General features: G+C 34.7%; 1 pseudogene; it reads right to left on the bottom strand.

Moving 5' to 3' along the window:
* Positions 1 to 989: 989 nt before the first annotated feature.
* On the bottom strand, positions 990 to 17,699 carry LOC114180601 (annotated as a pseudogene).
* Between the last annotated feature and the right edge of the window lie 9,244 nt (positions 17,700 to 26,943).

Raw genomic sequence — 26,943 nt, 5'->3', positions numbered from 1 at the left:
ATGGTTTTAATGTACTAATTAAAGTAATGTCTATTTTCGTATACTTTTGGATGTTATAGAAATTTTATTAAAAAAAGAATTAATAGCAAAAATTGATTAATAAACCAAAGCTTTGTTCGAATGTCATGAACATATTTAACTGCAATAATTGATTAATAACAAAATTTCTTTAATGTTAATGTTAATCAAATAATTAAGTGCGATGATCCAGTTGTGTACCAATATTATAGTCATGGATAATGGTATATTTGTAGCTAAGACTTGTGGTGGTGTGGTTAGTGAAATTTTGGATTGGGTTCTAAGTTGACATACTCCCAATGGATCATGAAACACAAGATACTGGAAGATGTATGATTGTGAGTAAAAACTGAACTTGGAAAAAAAACTGAATATAATCAATTTTATCGTAGTGGTGCAGAAATCAATTTTGGTGGTGTTGTTATGAAAGTTCAATATAAGTTAGGTACGTTTGTTGGTTTCAGTTTAAATGCATTGTCATGTGTTGTGCAATAGGACAAAATAATGGTCAACCTGAAAAGATTCTAAAGTAGTCATTGGTCACGGGTTCATATAGGGGAAGTTGTAAGCTTTTGGGAACAATGGAAGGAGCTTGATATCTTTTTTGGTGAGTTCTTCTGGCCTCAATAACGTTGAATTGGTTATTTTATTTCGGAATTTATTGAAGATTTTTCATTTTTGCAGTTAAGCTTGCGAAGAGACATGCATTATTGTTTGCAATTGGGATTTCCAGGTTTTATCATGGGTAGATCTTGATAAGCTTATTGCAATGGTTCTATCTATCTCGAAAAGTAAGAATTTTTTTGCATCTTTGGTAATGCGTTTTGGTATGACCTGTAAACTTAAATAATAGATCTAACTTCTTTTTATGGAATCAGAATACAATAATATATCTTTTTCTAATCAGTTGTTTGGCAGTCTTGTACAAAATGTTTAGTAATTAGTAACAAAAGGTTTTTTCTTAAGACAAACTATACATTTTGGAACACTTCTTTGTATACAACATTGATTGTTGTATTCGAAGGTTTGTTGTCCTTATCATGGATTAGGATTCTTAACCCAAATTTACTTTGAACTCGAGAGACTGCAACGTATAGCTGACCGTGACTAAATACCGGTGTCGGCAAATACAATCCAACAAAACGTAGTGATTGACCTTTAGATTTGTTTATTGTCATTGCATATGATAGCATGATAGGAAATTGTTTTCTGATTAGCTTAAATGGCCATGGGGATTGTGAAAGGGACATTGACATTCGTGGAATATAAATGTCTTGATCATCTTTATTACATGTAATCATCTTAGCTCCAATGATGGCTTCTTCTTATCTCCATTGAAGCTTGCATGAAGAATGGAGGCTCCATGGATGGTGTTGGATGCGGAAGCATGAAGGAAAGAAGCTTAATGTGTTTGGTTTGGTGTAGGTGAAAGGATTCTTAAGAGAGGTGAGGCCAACTCCTAAGGAAGAAGACTAGAGTAAACTAGAGAAGAGTTTACTCTAAGGTGAGCTCAAAAGAGATTTGTGCACAAATTTGGCCAGCAATTCATTACTCAATTTCAAGCTGAAAAATACATCTCCTAAGCCTTCTATTTGATGAATGATTATCTTGTTCCTTTTTATGATTGTTGAATATGGTGTGAGTTGATTAAGAAAGCTAAGTGAAATCTCCACTGGACATTAAGGTAGCAAGCTATCTAGATGTGAAGGTTCCTTTCACAAAGCTCAAGAGAAGAAGATGATGGATTGATTCAAAACAAAAAGGAAATGGAAAGCACATAAACTATAGAAAACCAAGAACAATTAAAGGAAGAAGAAAACATAAAATGGAAAGGAAAGAAATGGTAAAAATGTGAGAAGCACGCCACTACAAGGCTAGGCTAGAAGCCATGGCAACCTTGAAGATGAGTGGATGTGTGCCGCCACTTGCTATGCAAGATAAGGCTTAAAAGTATTCACTCCCAAGGGAGAAAACTCTCACAAATGGTTGAGACACAAGAATGTTTTTACTTCAAAATGTTCAACCCTTTTACATGTCTAGGAGCACCCCTTATATAGAAGAGTTTAGGGGCCTCTAAGCAAATAAAAGATACCTAAGGATGTCTCTACAAAAACCTAACCCTAGCTTCTAGAAACTAGGTCAAATAAGGTTACAAAAATGAGAGACAAAAGAGCTAACTATGGTGTGTGCAAGGCTAATTTCGTTCTAGCACAAAAGGAGACAAAGAATGTGTCTCATATGTCTCCAAAAAGTGGCCAAAGTGTGCTAAAAACAAAGGAGACCAAAGGTACATAGGTACACTTGCTTCATGGCTTTTACTTTATGCTTTATGCTTTTGCTTTACTCTCTCCTCCACATCATTTATGCTCCCCAATCACCATGCGCCACCTAGCATTGCTTTCTTACTCCTAATTAACCTACAAAGCATATAAACATAGATTAGCATGTTGGCTTAAGTCAAGTCAACTATAGTTGATTCAACTAAGTCAACTTAGGGAATCAAAAATAACAAAGACAAATGAAAGGGATGAAGGATTAGTGAACTTCCTTTCTAAACATGCTTAGTCTTTTTAAGCATGTGCCTCCATCCTTGGTTGGGATCAATCCTTCATCACTATTTATAGGCTAAAATGAGACCAAGGAGTCTCCAAAAAGTGGAGGGAAAAAGGAGTCTAGAAAGTTGAATTTTGGAGCCAAAAAGGAGCATGTGGGAGGTGTGACTTGCCACCTAAGCAAGTCACACTTGTCTTGCCATGGGAAGCTAATTCTCATCCTTGGAGAGAAAGTTTGAGAAGCTTCTAGGCTTTTCTAGAGTAGACACACTACTCTTGGCCTATTTGGCCCAATTCCCCTTTTTGGTCCAAAATTACTTCTAAAGCCCAATTTCCTCAAGGCCCAATACATGGCCCAAAGAAAACCCTATTCTACTGGGCCCAAAATACAAAGCCCAAAATAAAATCCTAATCTAGTATTTACAACCAAAATGTCCTAGGCTAGGTCTTCACATCTTCCTTGGCCCATGTGAAGTTCATCTTGGGCCTTGCATGCGCATTTAAGGCCCATTCCTCTTGTATTCTCCTAGTCATGGCTCTTGTTATAGGTCCCTTGGCTCGAGGCATTTCATCATCCCCTCCCTCTTGAGAAGGATTTGTCCTCAAATCTATAGTCTCTGCCTCATCATCTGTACCACCTACAAAAGGTATTAAGTCAGCAACATTAAAGGTGGCATGCACATCATAGCCTTCAGGCAACTCTAGCCTATACGCATTATCATTTACTCTTTTCAGCACTTTAAAGGGACCATCACCTCGAGGGCTAAGTTTACACTTCCTTTGCTTAGGAAATCTATCTTTTCTAAGGTGTAGCCACACCCAATCCCCTTCTTCAAAAATCATTTCCCTCTTCCCCTTATTGTTGTACTTAGCATATCTCTCTGTTTGTTGCTGGATTTGGCTTTTAATCTTTTCATGCATTTTCTTAACAAAATCAGATTTTGCCACCCCTTCTTTATGAATAAAATCAAAAGATGTAGGAAGTGGTAGCAAGTCCATGGGAGTGAGAGGATTAAAGCCATAAACAGCTTCAAATGGAGAGATTTTAGTAGTCCTATGAACTACTCTATTGTAGGCAAACTCAATATGGGGAAGGCATTCATCCCAAGATTTGTGGTTCCTTTTCAAAATTGCCCTTAACATAGTAGACAGAGACCTATTAACAACTTCAGTTTGTCCATCAGTTTGTGGGTGACATGAAGTAGATAAATTAAGCTTAGTTCCTAACCTTGACCAAAGTGTTTTCCAAAAGTGGCTAAGGAACTTGGTGTCTCTATCAGAAACTATGGTGCGGGGTATACCATGAAGCTTGACCACATCTCTAAAGAAAAGCCTAGCAATGTTGCTAGCATCATCCACTTTGTGGCAGGGTATAAAGTGTGTCATTTTGCTAAAACAATCTACCACCACAAAAATGGAATCAAAACCCCTTTGTGTTCTTGGGAGTCCTAAGACAAAATCCATACTTATATCTTCCCAATGGGCTGAAGCAACAGGCAAGGGGGTGTATAATCCATGAGGCATTGTTTTAGACTTAGATTGTAAGCATGAAATACATCTATTACAATGCCTTTGGACATCCTTCCTCATATGGGGCCAAAAGAATTTCTCTTTTAAAAGACCTAGGGTTTTTTCTACCCCAAAATGACCCATTAATCCCCCTTCATGTGTTTCTTGAACAAGGAGTTTTCTTTGTGAACCTTGGGGAATACAAATTTTTCCTTCTTTAAACAAATACCCCTCATTCACATAGAAACCTCCTTGAGGTATTTCGATACATTCAGCATAAGTAGAGGAAAACTCAGAATCTTGATTATACATTTCTGGAATGTGATCAAATCCAAGAATTTGGGCTCCCAATTTTGAAAACAAGATGTGCCTTCTAGACAAGGCATCGGCCACCACATTACTTTTGCCCTTCTTGTACTTTATCACATAAGGAATTGTTCCAAGAATTCCATCCACTTAGCATGTCTTTTATTCAGCTTGTGTTGGCCCTTCATATATTTTAGCGACTCATGGTCACTATGAATGACAAACTCTTTGGACACAAGGTAGTGTTCCCAAGTTTGAAGGGCCCTAACTAAGGCATACAATTCCTTATCATAGGTGGGATAGTTGAGGGAGGCACCATGAAGTTTTTCACTGAATTAAGCAATTGGGTGCCCTCCTTGCAACAACACAGCACCTATTCCTACACCGGATGCATCACACTCTAGCTCAAAGGCTTTTGAAAAGTTTGGTAAAGCTAGAATGGGTGCATTGGTGAGCTTTTCCTTGAGTTGTTGAAAATCAGACTCTTGTTTTTCACCCCAATAAAAAGATACATCTTTCTTTACAAGTTCATTGAGGGGTGAAGCCAAAGTAGAGAAGTTAGGAACAAACCTCCTATAAAAGCTTGCCAAACCATGGAAGCTCGTAACCTCTCCAACATTTTTAGGAGTAGGCCATTCTTGGATGGCCTTTATTTTTGTAGGGTCAACATGGACCCCATTTTTGTTCACCACAAAACCTAAGAAAACTACACTATCTACACAGAAAGTACATTTCTCTTTATTAGTAAACAAACTATTTACCCTAAGGATGGTAAGGACAGACCTCAGATGGTCTATGTGCTCATGCAAGCTCTTGCTATAAATCAAGATATCATTAAAATAGACAACCACAAACTTTCCTATGCACTCTCTAAGAACATGGTTCATTAGCCTCATGAATGTGCTAGGTGCATTAGTAAGCCCAAAGGGCATCACCAACCACTCATATAGTCCAAATTTGGTCTTAAAAGCGGTTTTCCACTCATCACCTTCTTTGATTCTTATTTGGTGATAACCACTTGATGAGTTCAAATTTTTGCCCTCATTTAATATTTAAATTTGGGGATTTAATTGACTTTTCTGTGCTTAAAGATTGATTTAATTAGGATTTGTGATTATTGGATTTATTGAGTAAGTTTGGTAAAAGTGGCGTAAAAATTGATTTTAGTTGCATAAAATATTATTGGATATTCTAACGTTTGTTAATGCAGCTGGAATTTATTTTTGGTCAATTAATAGTGTGATTTTAAAATATTCAAAGTTACAAAATAAGTCCAAAATCAAGAAATTCTGAAAAAGAATAAATCAGGGGCTAAATGCACCCCCAGTTTTTACTTGCACACTCCTTTCAAAGTGGACCACAAAAACCTGTTCTGCACCCCCAGTTTTCACTAAGTTGCACCCCTCCTACCACTTAAACTCCACTCAACCAGATTATGCCATGTGGCAATCCCCACCTCTTAAAATTAGCCAACCAAAGCAAGCCACGTGGCAACAATCCTTGCACTAACAAGCTGTCCAATGGAAGGCTGCCACGTCATCATCTTTATCTCCCAAAACCCTAACCCTAATTTTCTCCTCTCCTTCCACTCTCCACGGCAGCCGCCGCCGCCATCTCCGTCATCCACCATGGAAGCTTTCTTTCCGACCACCGCGAGTTACCGCACCTCTTCATCTCGTCGGCCACCACAACCATCTTCTTCCATTCGCACCGCCATTTTCTACCACCATCGCAACTCCGCAGCGCCACCATCGCGACGCCATTTTCTTCTTCCCGCGAGCGTTCAGCCACTTCACGCGCAGCTTCCATCTTCACCACTGCACCTGCAACGCGCGCGCCACCACCATCTCCACACAAGAACTGCAGCAGTGCCGCCACCACGAATCGTGCACCATATTCACGGCCACCGCGAGTTCTTCTTCCTCGCGCACAACCATGGAGACGTCCGCGCACCACCACCAGCAGATTCACGCCTGCACTACCAGCAGCGTCATTCAAGCCACGGCAGCCACGATAACCGCAGCTTCACCACCATCTTCGAACAAGAGCCGCGTCGGAATCCATCTTCGCCGGAAAAGAAGCACCTCACCGAAGCAGCCGCGCTGTCACGAGGGAGGGAGAAGAGTGTGAGAGTGAAACCCTAATTCTGGAGAGAGAATCTACACTGCCACGTGTCAGCATCTGATAGGACAGTCAAACTGGTCAACTCTGGTCAACTGGTCAAAGTCAGCAGTCAACTCTGGTCAAAACTGCAAATATGGTTAAATGAGAGGGGCAGAATTGAAAATTGGACAGAAATTAAGTTACTAATTAATTAAATAAAAATAAAAGATTTTAGCAACTGACAGATAAAGCCCAAAGTCCAGTGGAAGCTTATATAAAGAGACTTAAGGGAGCAGAAGCGGGACTTACAATTTACAACTTACAGCTTAGACACTTAGAACTCTCTGGTTTTGGCAGATACCGTCTCCACCACATCTCTCATTCTTTCTTTTATTTTCTTTCTTTCATATCATCATGTATTCCATCAAAGCGATGGAGGGCTGAGCTTTTAGGGTTGATTCCACTGTAATTTCTTAACTGGATTCTGAGGTTAGATGAATTTATATGTTTTGTTATTTTGATTATTGTTGTGGTTTTTGTTTATCTATGTCCTTTGCTTCTTAATTGAATAGAAAATAATGATTTTAAATCTACATGCATGCTAATCATATGAGTTAAAAGGTTTTTAAATTAAATTGAGACTTTACTTTGATTTTGTTTAGAAACTTTCATTTGATTAAATAAGTTTTTGCCAATAATTGAGACTTTAATTTGATTAGAGGTAATTACTTTAACTAAAATTAGTCAAGACTTTACTTTGATTAATTAAGTTTTCTATTTGGTAAAGAAACAAAGGAATAGACATGATTAGGCATAGTAAAATTAATTGAGACTGTACTTTGATTAAATTTACTATGGACAATCTAACAATTCTCACTTTTAATTGAGACTGTACTTTGATTAAAAGTGAGGATGCCAACAAATGAATTGAGTCTTTACATTGATTTGTTTGTAAATCAACAACAATAATTAATTTAACAATAATCTCTAGATAACCAATGAAGAATCTTATTTAGAAAAAGCAGTGGAATTGACCTATTTACTATTACTGTGTTTACAATCTTCCGTGTCATTTTCTTTGCATATCAAAACCCCCTATTTTTATAATTGCTAGTTTTAATTGCATTTTTAAGAATCAAATATTTGAGATCAATTCCGTATTCTTTGTGAGACGACTCAGGGTTATCTTAACCCTAACTATTTTGTTCACTACTAACTGGCAATACTGAAGTTGCTAAAGTAGTGGTAATTTGATCGCCTAACGACAGCGATATCACCACTTTTTAGATCAATTTTAGAAAACATGAGGGACCCATGCAACTCATCAAGCCTAGGGATTGGATGCCTATATATGGTGATGTTATTTATGGCTCTACAATCACAGCACATTCTCCATTTCCCATCCTTTTTAGGAACTAACAAAACAATCACAGCACAAGGGCTAAGGCTCTTTTGAACCCAACCCTTCTCCAACAACTCTTGGACTTGAGGCTCTATCTCCTTTGTTTCTTGAGGATTTGTCCTATAGGCTGGTCTATTTGGTAGACTAGCCCTAGGCACTAAATCTATTTGATGTTCAATTCTTCTAAAGGGAGGAAGCCCAATAGGCCCTTCCTTAGGGAATATATCCTCAAACTCTTTCAAAATATTTTCAATTTTAGGAGGTGGATTCTTAAGCTCAAGAGCTGTGGCAGTACATATGAGTGTTCCTTTACACAACAAGAGGGATGAAGGTTGTTCATCATTGAGAACTTGGTTCAAAGATTTTATAGTCAAAATGTTCTCATGTTGAATGACCTTGGGAGAAGGAACACCAATCTCTCCCACCTCAGATTCATCTTTAGTTACTTTTTGGGGAGAGAGGGAGGACTTTTTTTTATCCTCTTTTCTCTCCTTTTCCAACTTCTTTCTCATTTGGATTTGATCCTCTACCACTTGGGATGGTGATAAAGGATGCAAGACAAATTTTCTATCCTTGTGAGTGAAGGTGATTTCATTGGTAAGACCATTATGCATGGTTTTCTTGTCAAATTGCCAAGGTCTTCCCAATAAAACATCGCAAGCTTCCATAGGTACTACATTACATAGCACTATCTTCATATTGACCTATGGATAACTTGACCTTCACTTGATGTTGGACTGTCAAATCCCCACTTTCATTAAGCCAATGCAATTTGTAAGGTTTTGGATGGTGAATGATAGTCAAAGCCAACTTATCAAACAACCTTGTACTACAACAATTGCAACATGAACCACTATCAACAATGAGAGAATAAGTGTTTTCTAATATTTTACATCTTGTATGAAAGATGTTCTCTCTTTGTGTTGGCTCTTTTGGAATGGGTTGGTTGCTAAGAAGTTTTCTAATCATTAGAAGGTCTCCTTCACAAGGATAGGCAATTTCCTTAGACTCATCATTAGACTCCTCACTAGAAGTCTCACTCTCACTTTCTTGCTCATCTTCGCTATTATAGTGGTCAACACCCCTTAAGATCATGGTCTTTTTGGTAGGGCATTGAGATGCAACGTGACCTCTACCAAGACACTTGAAACATTTGATTTCACTAGTGCGAGTGTGTGAAGATGTGCCTTCCCTTGGTTTCTCATTTTCCTTGAAACTTTTAGAGAGTTCCTCTTTGACTTGCTTACCCTCCCTCTTGAATTCTTTCTTGGTATAAGAGTTAGAGTAGTCATTTTGAAAATTTTTCCTTAGAATTTGTTGCTCTACCTTCATGCAAAGTTGAACCAAGTCATTTAAGTCTTGGTAGGGCAACAATTCTACTTTATCTCTTATCTAAAGACTTAAGCCACTAAGAAACCTTGCAATGGTGGTATCCTCGGACTCCCTAATCCCAGCCCTCATCATATATAACTCCATCTTTTGTATATATTCTTCCACTTTCATTTTATTTTGATGGAGTCTTTGGAGCTTATCCATTAGCTCTCTATGATAATAGGAGGGAATATGTCTTCTCCTAAGGGTTCCTTTGAGGTCATTCCAATATTTGACCTCGTGACTTTGATTGATTCTCCTATCTCTTTCGAGGGCAGTCCACCAATATATAGCATTGCCCTGGAAGCTAAGGGTAGCTAAGGGTACTTTCCTCTCCTCACTTATTTGATGGCAAGCAAAGAGTTGCTCAACCTTCATTTCCCAATCAAGATAAGCTTCAACATCATCTTTCCCATAAAAGTGATGGAGGTCTATTCTAATGCCTCTTGGTTCCCTAGGCTATCTTCTTTCTCTTCTTAGAGGAGGAGGAGGTTGATAGAAGTTGTCAACTAGTCTATTATCTTCTTCATAGTGTGTGACTAGTGTTGGAGTGTGGGAGTACAAATGTTGACTCCTATTACTCATCCTCTCATGCAACCTTTCCATATTTCTTGTTCCCTTCCTCTCTTCATCTAAAAGTTTATGAAACCTATCTCTTTCTTGTTTTTCCCTTTCCCTTGCAATTATTTCATCTTCCTTCCAACGTAGTAGTGCTCTCAAATCAAAGGCAATTTGTTTCAAACTTATTTCTTCTTCATTTGAAGCACTCATACATTGAGAAGGAGGTTGAGACATTTTTCTATTTTAGAATACTTTGGTCTTTAAAAGAAAATTTCAAAGAAGAAGTAGATATCAAAAGCTTTTAGTTCTCCTCCAGGAAAGAGAGGTGAATCACTTGGATTGCTTACATACCAAGTCTTTCCTAGCCAAGGGAACTTGAAACTTTTGTACAAAACTTCTTAAATGAAATTAATTCAGGGACTAAGTTGACACACACTAAACTATCAAACAAGAAAATTAAAAACAAGAAAGATTATAAGCTATATGCGGCCTAAGTTTTGGTAGAAGTAGAAGGCACTTGGAACCTTCAAACTTCACCACTAAAAGCGCTTCACTAATGTATAGAAGAGGTTCTAGTTAGGAGATGGGATTGAGTACCTAAGACTCCCCCAAGACACCTAACTAGGCCATGAACATAAGAAGGAAAGCATTACAAATTTACAACTCAATTTGAATACAATCAAAGTGCACAAAATGTAAAAGGTCTTCTTGGCTTTGTCTTCTTGGCTTGGTCCTCACAAGTGTTTCACTCTTGCACTTCCTCTTGATCTCACCAAAGAGGATTCTCTTTCGGGACTAGGTACTCCACCTCCTAGGATGCTACCTTAGGAAAATTAGATCACCTCCAAAAAGAAGTATGCACCAAATATAGAAATCAAACCAAAAGAGGTCAAGAAATAAAGCACAAAATTATAATTGCTAAACCAAAAGTGAATAATGCCATGACAAACTCAAAGGATTACCAAAGAAATGACAAACTAGAAATAAGGTAAAGAAACAAGATAAGCACTCAAATGAATTACCTAATGAATGGCACTAGAATGGATGAAAAACAACCAAAATAAGCTAGAAAACTACACTGAAATTTGATTTTTCACTCACTGCCAGTCCAAAAACGTGAATTCAAGCCTCTGCTTCAGCTATTTTTCATTTTTTCATTTCTCAACATTTTTCAATGATTCTTTTTTTCAATTTTTCGTCTATGTCTTAGCTAAAAGATGAAAAAATTAGATTTGGATTTGCACCGGCCAATGTTTTATGATAAATCGAATACAAACAGTGTGCAGTCAGACAGAAACTGGAACAGTAGTAAAATGCAACAAAAATAATGCTCTCAAAGTCAAGTGATGGTAGTGATTTTATTGTACTTCTTTTGCCACTTACTTTTGATCTTTTCTTTTGATTCTTTTTGGCACTTGCTTGTATTCTTTTTGTGCTCTTTTTCTTTCTTTTTATAGCTCTTACAGCAGCTAGTTTCCACCACAAAACAAAATCAACACCACACTATGCTTGATCATTTGCATTTTAATGGAAACAAAAAGCACAAAGGAGAAGGAAACTTAAAGGAATCAAAAGAAGATCATGAAACACAATGAAACATAATGGAAATTGACTCTAAGACATTGCTAAGATCTAAATAGCAATCTGAACTCAAAAACAGAAATGAAAAAGCACCAAAGCACAATTAATTGAAAGGAAATTTAGTGTGGTTTATGGTGATTTTAAGCAAGCACAAGGAAAATTCCCACTGGACATTAAGATAACTAAGGTTATCTAGATGTGAAGGTTCATTTCCAAGGCTCAAAGAGAGAAGAGAGTGTTAATTTTTAAGGATTAAAAACTGCACTCAAATCTGAAAAAAAAAATCAGCAACACATCACCAACAAATTCAAAGAAAATTAAAAGCTAAACAAGGAATTAATGACATATATGGACTAAACATGACTCTAGACAAAACATATGGATCTTAAAATCAAAATAAACTCAAGAATCAAGAGAATGAACTGAACAAAAACAACAAATACTCAATTAAAATGAAAAGTAAATGGTAGAAACCAAATAGAACACCTAAAGCATACAAGGATGGTTCAAGATGAAGCAAATGAAGATGAACCAAAGTAAAAAGACATTAATACTCAAAACAAAATGAACAAAAACAGTAAGACAAGTAGGAGAAGTGATGAACAACACGGAATTGAAAGAAAAATGGAGAAGAAGCACTTAACTCACTAAAACCAAGGCTCATGATACCACATGATGGCTTCTTCTTGTCTCCATTGAAGCTTGCATGAAGAATGAAGGCTCCATGGATGGTGTTGGATGCGGAAGCATGAAGGAAAGAAGCTTAAGGTGTTTGGTTTGGTGTAGGTGAAAGGATTCTTAAGAGAGGTGAGGCCAACTCTTAAGGAAGAAGACTAGAGTAAACTAGAGAAAAGTTTACTCTAAGGTGAGCTCAAAAGAGATTTGTGCACAAATTTGGGCAGCAATTCATTACTAAATTTCAAGCTGAAAAATACATCTCCTAAGCCTTCTATTTATACGCTAAAATGAAACCAAGGAGTCTCCAAAAAGTGGAGGGAAAAAGGAGTTTAGAAAGTTGAATTTTGGAGCCAAAAAGGAGCATGTGGGAGGTGTGACTTGCCACCTAAGCAAGTCACACTTGTCTTGCCATGGGAAGCTAATTCTCATCCATGGAGAGCAAGTTTGAGAAGCTTCTAGGCTTTTCTAGAGTAGACACACTACTCTTGGCCCATTTGGCCCAATTCCCCTTTTTGGTCCAAAATTACTTCTAAAGCCCAATTTCCTCTAAGGCCCAATACATGGCCCAAAGAAAACCCTATTCTGCTGGGTCCAAAATACAAAGCCCAAAATAAAATCCTAATCTAGTATTTACAACCAAAATGTCCTAGGCTGGGTCTTCACATCTTTCTTGGCCCATGTGAAGTTCATCTTGGGCCTTGCATGCGCATTTAAGGCTCATTCCTCTTGTATTCTCCTAGCCATGGCTCTTGTTGTAGGTCCCTTGGCTCAAGGCATCTCATCATCCAATAACATGGTTTGCAAGTCTTGTTATTATTAATCTGCTCCCATTGCACAAACCTTCTACTTGATCCAAGTTCCTCAAAAGCATTATTGGTGCTCCAATCTTCAGTTTGATTCTATGGAAGGCCAGAGGTAGAAAGAGAATTTAGGAATTCGAAAGTTATAGTGTTGTAGCTATCGTTTGAAGCAGATTCTGTTTCATCAACTAAATCGCAGCTAAGATACTCCTTTTCTTCCCCTGTATTAGTAATAATATTAGTCACACTAAATTTCCAAATTATAATCATATCAGTTTGAGGGTGTAGATTGATATACCTGGAATTAGTGATAACATGTATTGATTGATTTCATTGATTGTCTCAATCCTACTTGCCAATATTGCCCTCCACTGTAGATAAGACTCGTCCGTATGCTTTTGTATCAAATTTGGGTAAATGGCAAACACAATTGCTTCTATAGGATCATTGAACTCTGAAATTAGGAATTCTTGAGGTATTTCAATTTCAACTAAACCGTCATTAGGTTCTTGTAACTTACCATCACCAATTTGAACAATCCAGTCTGAGAATTCTTGAATCTCTGATGCAGTAGTTGATTGTAGGCCTTCTTGTAACAGACACATGTTTTTTGTCAGTTTTAAAACTTCATAGTGATCCCATATATAAGATGAATTAATTATGGCGTTGACAATATCTGATATGAACCCTCTTGGTATAATAGGTAATATTTACCTAAAGTCTCCTCCAAATACTATGACTTTTCCTCCAAAAACTGAACCCTATTTTGTAATACCGTTCATTATGTCATTTATAGTTTTATCCAAAGCTTCAAAACAAAATTTGTGGGCCATAGGAGCTTCATCCCAAATAATCAGTTCTGCTTTCTTTAACAACTCTAACGCTTCGGATCCTTGTGAAATGTTACAAATTGAATGTTCTAGTGTTGGTACCAATATCTTGAATTTAGAATGTGATGTTCTTCCCCCTAGTAATAGTAGGGAAGCTATTCCACTTGAAGCTACTGTGAGTACAATTTTACCTTCGGAACACACTACTATTGATAGTGTTTTTCACATGAATGTTTTGCCAGTTGCACCATACTCATACAAAAAGAATACACCTCCTTGTTTATTAACAACTGCTTGCTTGATCTTTTCAAAAATACTTTTTTGTTCACCTGTAATTGAATGGTTATTCAAACTGATTGCATAATGTAATTCGATTTAATAGTCAAGTACAAAAAACGATAATAATACTTAACTTGTCATAGATTTGAAATTTGATTGGAATAAATCTCGTTGGTTAGCAGTGTTATAGTCAAGTTCTGCATATACCAATCTATTTCCACAATTTTGGGTAATGAATCCATTTGGGTATGGCATTGTTGGGAAGAATTTTAAACTGCTTCTATTAGATTCCAAGATCTTTCCAATCTCAATCAAGGTTAGATTTTGAAGTACTTTTGGAGTAAGATTTAGTTCTGCACACAAAAACATTTAAGACATTTAATTTTGCATTGTATATTTATGAATACAATTTATTGGAGCTAACTTGGAATTCCTGCTATATTTCTCTCTCGATAGAGAATTCCATCTGCTAACCACTCCCATGTCTTGTTCCATAGCTCTTCTGGTCGATTAACACTATTTGACAACATGATAGTGACAAATAATTTTCTTAGATAATGTCCGGAACCCCAATCTTTTGCTTCTTTTATAGCATTAACATATTCTGTATCATCTGCTAATATTCCCAAAGCTAAGCAAGCTTATCTAAATGTAGAATATATTACATTGTTAACTGTTCTGATATCAATGTTGGATGTTGGTCCTCTTACATGGGTTAGCATTCTTCTAAGATAAAATACTTCACCAGTACTTGGAGGAACCCAAATCAGTCTTCCAATAGTATTCCCCGTTTTCCTTGGTTTTCAACATCTATCTTTTTTGACATATATAAACTTAGAAACAAACTCGACATAAATTAATTCTCTGGCTTCTGCATATTTCTTATTACATTCCATCCAACCTATAAACATTGATTCCGAAACTATTGTTTTTCCCATGATATCATCAATCACGTCATCATATTTAAAGTATACTGCCTGTTCTTTGGGAAGATGGAAAAACAATCTTTCTACTACTGGATTCCGTCCATGAATTGGAAATGAAAATATTCTCCAACATGCTTCACAAGGAGATACATATCTGCAATCAAGATATTGCTTGATTTCATCTATTGGTTCTTTGTTCAAAAAGAATTCATTTTGCTCTAGAACAATAACAGTCGTTATTATGTCGTAACCCTTGTTGATATATTTGAATAAGTACTTGATGGAAGTGCTACGATTACACCATTCAACATTTATATATGTTTGGTACTTCAACAACAATTGTGGATTGTAAGGAACCACAGAACGATTGTCAAGACAAACTCCATTCTTGGTTACTGTCAATGAATCGTTCCTTCTACAATAATGAGGAAAACCATTTTCTGATATGGTAGTTGTCCTTTGAATTTTTTTTTGGAAATAAGCGTGAGCATTTTCTGTATTTCATGCAAGGCAGAGATTTGTTTGACATTCCACAAGGTCCATGAATTATGTGATCTTGAACACATTTATGCAATTCAGGATTATTTATTGGACAAAGGATTTCTGCAGATATTACCTTATCAATATCACCAGGAGTTGGGTATTTGCTATTGGGATGCAAAAAAATCAGTAGGTGTGCATGAGGTAGACCACGCTTCTGAAATTCTATGGTATACATGACTACAAATGAAGCAAAAGACATTTATTCACAAACAAAACAATTCAAACAGATTTGATAGAAAACCATATTAAAGAATGATGATTACAAAAATGGATGACTTACATGCAGTAGTTTTGCCTAGTAGATGATTCTTAGTTAAGTCTGTCAAAAGTTGTTCAAACTTAATCTTGAAGACCCTTGACACTATATCAGGATGGTCTGTTGGAGATAGCTTTAGCTTAGCAAGTACTCTGGTTATTTCTGGCCATTTCGGATTGCATGTGAAAGTTATAAAAAGGTCTAGGAATCCCATATAACTACAAATAGCCATTCCATCAAAATATAGTTGGTCCATGAATCTGCAACTACCAATAAAAGATGAAGGAAGAACAACCCTCTTTCCTTGTTGTGATCCTTGAGTTTGTGAGCTAGTGGAAGCCTGACAAAGGTTATTGTATTTATCAACCCTTAACTTCGATTGATTATATTTAATGAATGACAATCTTTCAGACTCCATTGTATATTCATCAACTATGAATTGTTGAAAAAGTCGTCTAGATCTAAGCAAAGTTTGTGCTTCAGATTGTTTCGTTTGTAATCTAAAACAAAACCACTCCCTAATTGTGAGTCTGTTCCTTTTGTTGTTGAATCCTGGTTTCTGTCGATGATTGACATCATGTCTATAACCATCTTCCCCATATGGGAAGATAAAGGATATTGAAATCCTAAATAACTAGTGTGCAATTCATTTATTCTTTGCAACTTGCCAGACTGCTTTTCCATTATGATGTCTCTCCATGAAGCAGTATCTACATCACCAACTATAAGTGCTGCAACTTCTGAAACATTGGGGACACTATATATCCTTCCATCTTTTGTCCTATCCGCAATAAGTCTCAATTTCAAGTCATCAAATGGTTGGTCTCTATATCTGTCTCTTACCATTCTAAAACATTTCGCATGAACATTGAATTCGTCTAGCATCATCTTTATTTTGCTGACAATTTCTGAATCAATGCTATGTTGGTTCCTGCAAAGGTTAACTAGTTAAATAACCAATTGTTCTATTTTATTTACATTGAATAGAGGAAACATTCATGTACCTTAAAGATTTCATTCTATTTTGAACTTCATTTTCAGTGTCGTAAATATAAAGTTGGACAAACTTTGGAAGTCCTAAAGGGACTGGTAAAAGGCTTCCTATTCTATGACAAGATTGACCTTGAATTCGTAAATTAGGTGGCCCTTTTCCATTGTTGAAAGTGGTATCGACTTTTGCTGCGGGAGATGTAAATACAAACATCATATTGTATGTTCTAATATGATTTTGATAGTTCTTGCTCTCTTTCGATTCATTATCAAATAAAAGATGTTGCAAAACAATTGGCGGGTCCTTTAGAGTTGGTAATTGAACTTTACCATTACCACAACACATATGAAATGTCAGATTGGTGGACCTTCTTTTCTTGTTAATCCTTTCCTCGTACCACATATAGGCATTGCATTCCTTGCATATGAATAGTGGATCACCAATGTCTACATACATTGTGCATAATTAAATATATGGTTAGTAAATAGAATTCAATATACATTTAGTAGAAACTATAACTATTAAATACAATCTTATCTTGGAACTATGTTTTATGGAATTTCGTCATCTTGTTCTATACTTTGATCTTCCATTTCTTCATTAGTGTCAGCTGCTGAATCTGAAACACTTACTCCTATGTCTAAAATGATGTTGTTATTTTGTCAATAGATATTTCTTTAGTAAATAAAGTATAAAATATAATTTAGAATGTGTAGTCATATGCGCAGAAATTTAGAAACTACTACATGTACCCATATTTTCGATTGGAGTAGTAGTACTTGGACATATTCTAGTATCATTTAGTACTCTCTGGAAAGATGATTGACCTATGGATCCAGCAACTTCAAACTTTTGAAATAAATTTTGACAATGAGAACTCTGATGAAACAATCTGTGGTTCATTTCGTAACTTTTTCCCTGTAGTCGTAGACCTTTATAATAGCCCGCCATATCATTATTTGTTGGAGTATCTTGATTGAGGAAAGCATTCATTGTTATATCACATAATGGTGTGAAATTCCTTTTCTTCTGTTGTTCATCGTCAAGTAGGAGACTTTGACTCTTTTGTGCACACTTCATTTTATTTTCTTTTAGAACTAACTTTCTCTTTAGTCTTGCATTTGCGCAACCTAGATTTGATAGCACCTTCAGATCACTCATATTGGCTACTATGGCAATAAAACTTGGTACTGAAACAAAAGCAATTTGCACATTCACATGAATTTGTTAAATGTAAAGACATTAATAGTGTACATAGACAACTTTAAAATTTATCCCAATACACAAACACATTGACATAGCATAAATCTTGAAAATTTAATTCCAAGATGGAATAAAGATAGGGTAGATGTCTAATATGTGCAAGAATCAAACATTAAAAATAGCATTTAATCCATTTTTGTACCTCACACTTCATTTACTTTACTGGTTGGCTACTTTTTCCGTTACATTGCCTACTGCTGTGTGTTTTAGTTTTTCTGATGTATGAAGCTTTGAAACAGAACTTCCTAAAAGAGCTTTTCGTTCACGATCCATGAATAATGCGCGCCAAAAATAATTTATTTATTAAATTAATTTTATCAAATCTTTTATTATAGAAATGATTGATTGCATGGCATGGGGGCAGTTCGACTTCTAAACGCTTTTCTAGAATGTACTTGACATAAATGTCTACATCCATTAATTAAGCTTTCATTTCTATGGTTATTTTCAATTTAAAAAAAATTAGTGCAAAGATAGAACTTTTACATTTCGATAACCCCTTGCATCGTTTCAGCATTATATATATTCTTTACTTTTTGCTTTTTGGAAATGTATTTGGAACTTCACCATCCAACCTCTTCAATGGCGACCTCTCAGGAAAATCAAAATAACTCTACAAAATGTTACTCCGTCAAGAACTGGTTCCAGACTTCAATGACCTTGGTTCATCCACAATGGGTAAATCTTAAAGTTGTGATTTCATTTACTTTTAACGCTTCTTTTATTGTTAGATTGGTGGAAAAATTCAATCTTTCATGAAATGTTCAACCACTAGACTGTGTATACTTATTATTTTTCTAAAAATTCCATTTTTGTTGGCTTTTGTAATTGTTTGTAGGAATTGGTTGAGTTTGATGAAACCTTCTTTGCTTACAGGGGACAACACATGCTAATAGGCCCAAACTATTTTCGTGATCCGGTAGGAAATTATATTATGGTTGAATTTGAAGATTGTTTGATGGAAAACCACAGATTTTGGATAGCTAGTGAACTTGCAAAGTTTTATAAGTTGGATGATCTTTACTGGTTAGTGATCCTTTACTGTGGAAACCGGTATTTCTAGTTTAGAATTTTCAGTTTGCCCATGGAAGAAATATATTATGTAACACCCTAGATGGATATTACTAGATAAAGCATATATCATAAAATTTCTTTTTCATTTAAGACATTATATAAAGTTCCCAAGCGCGGGAAAGTTTAAAACTTATCTCGTTGTAATTCAATCACACTACTCCATCTTTATTACATGTTCATGATAGAAAAAAAACATCATAAAATTTATTACAAAATGCATGAAATAAAACATAGAGAAAATCCCCCATCGTCTGCCCCGCTCTGTCACTATGCATCGGCGTTCTCACCTGGATTCACATCTGCTCCCACGTGACAAGTCACGTGATCATCGCCAAACACAAACACACAAACAGAAAGGGTGAGCTGAGAAAGAAAAATTATACAAATAATAAGATAATAAGAATTGACCCTCACCCAATCTAACTTAGTCAATTTTAGTTTATTGACCTTTTTATAACATTATACCCCAATCTCATAACCTATATGAGAAAGATCCATTCACAACCTTGGTCCTCAGGGATTATCATGCTCCCACGAACCTGCCCGCTCGTGGTCCAACTCTACGGACCTCCCCGCCCGTAGTCCAACTCTACGAACCTGCTCGCTCGTAGTCCAACATGTGTGAACACCTACTATGAACCTCCCTGCTCATAGTAGCCTCAAGTGTGAGCACGGAACATACGAACCTCCCCGCTCGTATCCCCACACAAGAGTACAACAGATACAGACCTACCCGCCCGCATCAATCACGCATCTCCAATCTCCGTTACGAACCTCCCCGCTCATAACTAATCCAGCATATCCCTGACCAAGCCATCAAGCCCATCTATGTGAATCCATCTACAATGGACCCCTACCCCTACACTATCGTCTGGCGCTGCCAGGCCAAAATTGAGCTGCAAACCACTTAACCCATAATACCATAATCACCTTATATTATTATATTATCTTAAAATAATATAATAATTCAAAATTGTATATTATATTATCTTTAATATAATAATCCAAGAATATGTAAACTACCAAAAGTTTACTGAAAGTCCATATAAATTATTATCTAATCTATCATCAATATAATTCTACTAATAGAAATAGAATTAAAAACTATACTCAAATTTCTCTTTTTTTTTAATCTTTCGTATTTGCATAAAAAAAAACATAGTTCGACCTTTTATAATTTATATGTCCAAAATAAATATACTATGATTTTAACATGAAAGAATTTCAAACTTTTCTACGGTATTTATTAAATTTAATAATATGAATTCTATCTACAATTCTTCCCATTATAAAATATCAATCATTATAAACTCTAGGCTTTATAACAAACCACACGCACCAATAAATTTTATTAACCCAGTTTTCCAAAATCTGTCATGCAAATATAGATATGAACATACTAAAATTAATCACATCCATAGTATTGTATACACACTAACTCTACTGTTGTGAAATAAGCATCATTCAAATAACAAAAGTGTTGCCTAATACATAAACTACACCCGTCAACATTTACTATTCATATCACCACAATTCCACATCACTCATCACATTGACAAATAATAATATAAAAGAAAATAAAGATCCAGGGGTTGCCAATGAACACAAAACTACTGTAAATCCCAATTGCTTATTTCCCAAAAAAATAATACTTTAAAACTTAACCGTAACTATAATATCCAAATCAATAAAATATTATTTAAATACTTTAACATCATTCATGAAATAATCTGCAATTGTCTTAAACAATTTTCAACTTTATCCATATAATATAGAAGTACATGATCAAATCATCAACCAATGTTAATCATACTCAATAAAACTTCATCGTTATAAAATCACGGAAATAAAATAGCAACTCACAGTACTAAAAGCCTTGCCCCGATAAATGTTCATAGAAGGAAAAATCACAACCCACCAAGTGGCCAAAATCATTTTAACTAACAAAGTAAAATACAATTTCCTAATTTAATCCAATAAAACATACCAAAGAATTTTCCAGAATCAAAATCTAGATATCTCCCTTTACATCAAAAAGTTAATCAAAAAGTACATCTCACAATTTCACCATTGATTCATCCATAAAACTTAGATATCATATCATAGTCATCAAATAAAGACACTTCATCATTCTATAATTCAAATTACAAATATTGTTCTACCCACAACAAATGGTAATAAGAAGAAAAAATTTAAACATATTGATTCACGTCAGAAGAAACATGATGTTGGTATCCAGAGGTTAGACAATGGAGATTTTACAATACATAAAGGTGTCTTACAGATATGTCAATACTACAATCTGAAGGAAAACAAAGCCATACATATGAATTATGTTGACAAAGATACCTTTTTATTCAAGGTTTTTTCTGCTGAAGGCATTGAGATTGAATATACTCCGCAATTTGTCAGCAGTAACAATTCGGAATGCTTATCTTCAAATGATGCAAAATCTTCAAATGATGGAGGTTATGATCCTACAGACTTCTAACATCAATGTCAAAATGCTTATCTTCAAATGATGCAAAATCTTCTTCACTATTAACAGATTCTTAAACTTGGGTATTTGAATGCAAATTTGTTTGATGTGTTCTAATTTATTAAAATTCAAACTTTTTTCAGTACTTGGATTCTGAATTTGTTGGAAAAAGCTTTGGTTAAACAGAGGAAGCGCTATTTATTGGTGAATGCAGAAGGTGATTGCTGGCCTTGCAAAACTAGATGGTCTGGAAGAAACAACAGTCAATGTTATTTAACTTGTGGATGGAAAGATTTCTGCAATGAAAATGGATTCAAGGAAGGCACTATAATCCAACTTGGTGTTGATAGGGACCTAAGCGTGTATATTCATGTAATGGAGATAAAAATATAGTTCCGGTGTTCATCATATGTTTCGAAACATTATCTATATTTTGTAAACATCTTTAATGAACTATTACCTATATATATTTTTCATACTATTTCCCTAAATGATTGCTTATGCTTCTAGTTGTGATCTCATAATGCTCGATGTTAAGTATTAATATTAATTTGATCATTAAGAAAAAAAAACTCAAGAATATAGTTTAAGGAACTTCATGATTTACCAATTTTAATGGTTATTGATACATGTTATTATTATTTTAACCATCGACTTACTTTTACACCAAATAGTATCCCATTTGGGTTCTTGTCCATATAACATTTAACCTTGTTGTAGCATATCATAATTAATAATCAATACTTAACCTTTTAACCCGAAATATATGTATAACGATTCTTAGAATAAAATTACCATAACATTACATCGAAATGGGAATTGTAGAACAAATTTACATATCCAAAAATATTTACATTGTAATAATAATGTGTGATATCCTTTGGTGTTTCCAACATTAATTATAACCATTTTCCATCCTTGATAGCCAACTCCAACAAAATACACCCAAGTCCACGACAAAAAACATTAACATGGCTATGGTTTCCAAAACCCAAGTTAACATTTACCACCCACATTTAATATATATATATATATATATATATATATATATATATATTATGTCTAATTACAAACAGAAGTGGCCCACATCAGTGCTTTTCCTGTTTGATTCGTTTCTTAGTCTTGGACCTTGAAAATTCTACACTTGGTATTTCTTCAAGGTGGTCGCAATCAACTTCAAAGTACAACAATAAGTCCTTTGTAGGGGTAACACAGAAATCAATATAAGGATCATGATCTGCTGAACCACTCAGAGTCAACTGCAGCATATCAAAACAGTATTACTATGACATCCTTTTTGTTAGTTATAAAACATTTGATATTTAATAAAATTACATATCTTGTCTTACCATGCAATTGTCAGCTTCGGTATTTTTATTAACACTTGGCTTACCCCTGGATTCTTTAATTTGTGCATTTAAAAATAAAGTGGTTAGAACATGGGAAATTTAGTGCAATGAAATAAGTATACAAACAGTTTTAATTAAAGAGACATTTTCTGTATGACTTGGAGTTTTAATGGAAGCAAGTGTTTTAGATTGCGTACTGCAAGCACTTAGATCTACAGGATTGGACTCTTTAATCTGTAACTTTCATAAAAATAGCATATCATAAATTTAGTGTCAACAGAAAACTATAAAAATAGGTTGAAGTACACATACCTTATTTCCATGAGATCCAGTTTTAATCGGATTTGTGGCTTTAGATTGGGTACTGGAACCACATATTGCAGTGGGACTGGACTCTTTAATCTAAAATTAGCATAAAAGTACCTTATTAGAAATATAGTGTGAACAGAGAAGTGTAAATATAGTTTAAAGTACACATACATTTTTTCCACGAGATCCACTTTTAATCAAACCAATTGCCATAGATTGCATACTAGAACCACATATATCTGTGGGACTGGACTCCTTAATCTATAATTTCCATAACAACAGTTATTACATCATTTATTTAGTATCGCAAATAAATGACTAACATAAATTTAAATGACTCTTACCACATTTGTCTGAGACTCGTAAGTAATAACGGGAATTGATTCATGTTCGTTGTTAGAATCACATATAGGTAGATCAAAAGATTGTTTACCCTGTGCGTTTAGAAATATATTTATTACATCATAAAAAACTACATACAAAGCAATTAGTGACAAATTATTTCACCTCTTGTATTTTGTCTCTACCCTTATAATTTTCCTCAGTACTAGAATCACACGTACCTTCAGCCCTGGAGTCTTTAATCCACGTATGCAGAATCAAAAATTGAGTAGTTAAAAACATTTAATTTTATGTAACTATTCCAATACAATATCTAATCTTAAAGCATGATATAAATGAGTTACCATCTTTGACTCAAGTTTACTTCTAATAAAAGCAATGGTTTCAAGATTGTTCGAAGCTTTCATGACCGATGAAGATCTGTTTTTTGGTTGAACTCTAACCTTGAATGCAAGAGTACATCCCAGCATAACATCTAAATCTTCTGGAAAACATTTCGGATCATCCTCCCCATCCTAAGAACAAAAAAAAAAAACATTAACATTAAAATTTAGTTAAATTAATAAATGAACATAGTAATACTACCTCAATCATCTTATTCATTAACTTAACAGCTGATACACCAATCAAGTTAATGCAATCTTGATCCCATATAACGAAATTCGCATAACTATCTCCATCACAGACCTGTGATTCCAACTTATATCTAGAACAAAATTAACTTTTTTAATTCAAACCATACAACATACAGTTAACATATACAATAGTAAAAAAAATACAAATCTAATTCCAGGTTTTTCATTATTAATCCCACACATGACACACTTAAAAGCACCTATTTCTTCAGTCTTCTTCCTACAACCATTGCATACTGGATAACACCATCCATCATTCCCTAAATTAAACTTGACGGTAGTTGCAACAGTAACACAATACACTTCTTATATATATAAAAAAAAAGTCATTACAATAACAAACTTAAAAATTCAATAAGGATGTTAAAACCATTACTTAGTGCTATATTACCTCCTTCATTGTTGTGATTTCGGATATTGTACTCACAACAGTTTTATACATAAATTTCTCATGTTCACTATATTGAGACGATGAACTCAATTGGCTAACTTCTTGACTTTGACTAACTTCATTGCCAAAATGTCTATAATTCCAATATCTATGTCAGTATAAAATAATAAATGGAAAACAATGTTCTAAGAACTAAGTAATTCAAGAAATGCATATTGTATCCATTGCTCCTGGAACCGGACCAATTCAGAACATTCATCACCCATAAACAACTTTGAACCATTCCATGAATTTGATATTGACACTGGCCACCGTCCTAAATCCATCAGAAAAATAATGATTACAAAATCACATTACGAAACCACAAAATAATGAAATTAAATTCACAAACCTGAAGACGGCTTGATCTTAGCTTGAGTCAACATAACAACAACAATAAACGAATCTGGTTCTCCCCTCTAATTACTCATAAATTTAAAGTAATAGGAATCCCACAACGTACACCCAATAACAGCAGAACTATAAAATGAAACAACAATACATTATAAACAACAACACATATATGAAACCCTAATAAAATAAAACACTATACTTATCAAATACACAAACCTTAAATCCCTTATATGAAATACAACATTCTTGGACTGGGGATTACACCTGACATTATCCACCACTCCAATAATATCTAAAACCAATATTACCAAGAAAACAAAATCATTAAATATCTACAGGGTAAAGTAAAAAAGCATTATTATATGTACCTACCATACATCAAATCAGCAGAGAATTTTCCATTAACTATATCCTCGATACTTTTGAAGTTATAAATATTTAGAGCAATACTTGAAATTCGTTGTTCTTTTATAGTTGTTGCACCTATGAACAATAACTTGTATGGGTGGTCACAAACCCGAAATTGTCCTTGGTTCTTCATGATTTTAAAATTATGCATTATGTAGGTATGACCCTCAACCAACTTTTCTTCCCACAAACTTATATCTTCCTTTTTTACCATTGCATGAATCATATCCCCCTGGAAAAATAAGGTAAACAGAAAGATCATTCCATATCCCAAAATAAAGAACACAACAAACTTTATTTACCTTCTGATCCAAAAGAATCAACTCCATATGACGATTCGTATCCCGGTTTTGAACAAACCACAAATCCTTTACTCTCACACCAAGCTTCAAAGTCTCCTTCTTCTCATCTATATCTTTAATCAAATCAAATTTTCTAGCCATTTGAAGACAATAAATACAACCTACACAAACTCAAGAAGAACACCAACGTCCCACCCTTAGAAAAAACACACACGAAATAAAATCCATTTACATAAGCCGAAAAGTATATAAATAACAAAAAATAAAACTCAAAAATAAAGCAAAGGAAGATCATACCTCACGTAACTAGGGAAACGAAAATACAAACCAAAAGCGTTAAACATATCCAAAACACAATAACAGTAAACAACAAACAATGAACTAAAAAATACAAACACGAAATGTAAAATAATTTTAGAAAATATATTAAAGAGGATCGAAGCAAGAGGAAGAAAAGAAAAATAATCTCAGACCAATTGAGATACACGATCACAGTAAACAACATCCAAAACACATTAATAGTTAATAATAAACAATGCACTGAAAAATACAAACAATGCACTCAGAAAAAATAATAAACAGGATCAAACCAAAAGGAAGAAACGAAAAATCATCTCAGACCAACTCAGCTACACCATCAAACCAAAAACTCGAAGACAAGAACGAAGAAAACCAATAATGATATTAGAGAAAATAGGGTACTAGATCGAAGGAAAAATCCAGACAGTAAACTGGAAAAAAAAATCCCATACCCAAATCGGAGAAAATAAGACGCAAGAACCATATGAAAAAACCAAACCACTAAACACTACCTTTAAAAAACGATTTCAAACACAACTGAAATAATTAATGCATGCAACATCAATCAACTCATGCACAGTATCCCTCCTTCCAACACTTAACAGGCGGGAAATGCAAAATTACTTTTAACCCCGGGCACTAAACGAAAATTGAATCTGAAGAAAAGGGTTAGACCAGTAAAATACTGAGTTTTGCGTTTCAGATCACTGCCAAAACGTTATTTTACCAAAATACCAATTTAGAAGACAAGTGTCAATGAATTAAGTTGGAGTATTTGGGTAATATCCACCCGTGAAATTACTAAAAAAACCTGAAAAAAGGACACGTATCAATGAATTAAGTTGGGGTATTTGGGTAGAGGTGTTTGTTTTCTTATAGTTTAGATAATCAAATTCATTCGATCAACACCATAATATTTATTAGATATATAAATATATTTATCATGTAAACATTTATAGTATATTTTTATTGTTAAAATCAGATATAATTAG

Source organism: Vigna unguiculata, chromosome 4 (assembly GCF_004118075.2).
Source record: "Vigna unguiculata cultivar IT97K-499-35 chromosome 4, ASM411807v1, whole genome shotgun sequence".
Taxonomy (NCBI): Eukaryota; Viridiplantae; Streptophyta; class Magnoliopsida; order Fabales; family Fabaceae; genus Vigna; species Vigna unguiculata.
Note: the sequence above shows the minus strand (reverse complement) of the source record. Positions and strands in the feature narration are given on the sequence as shown.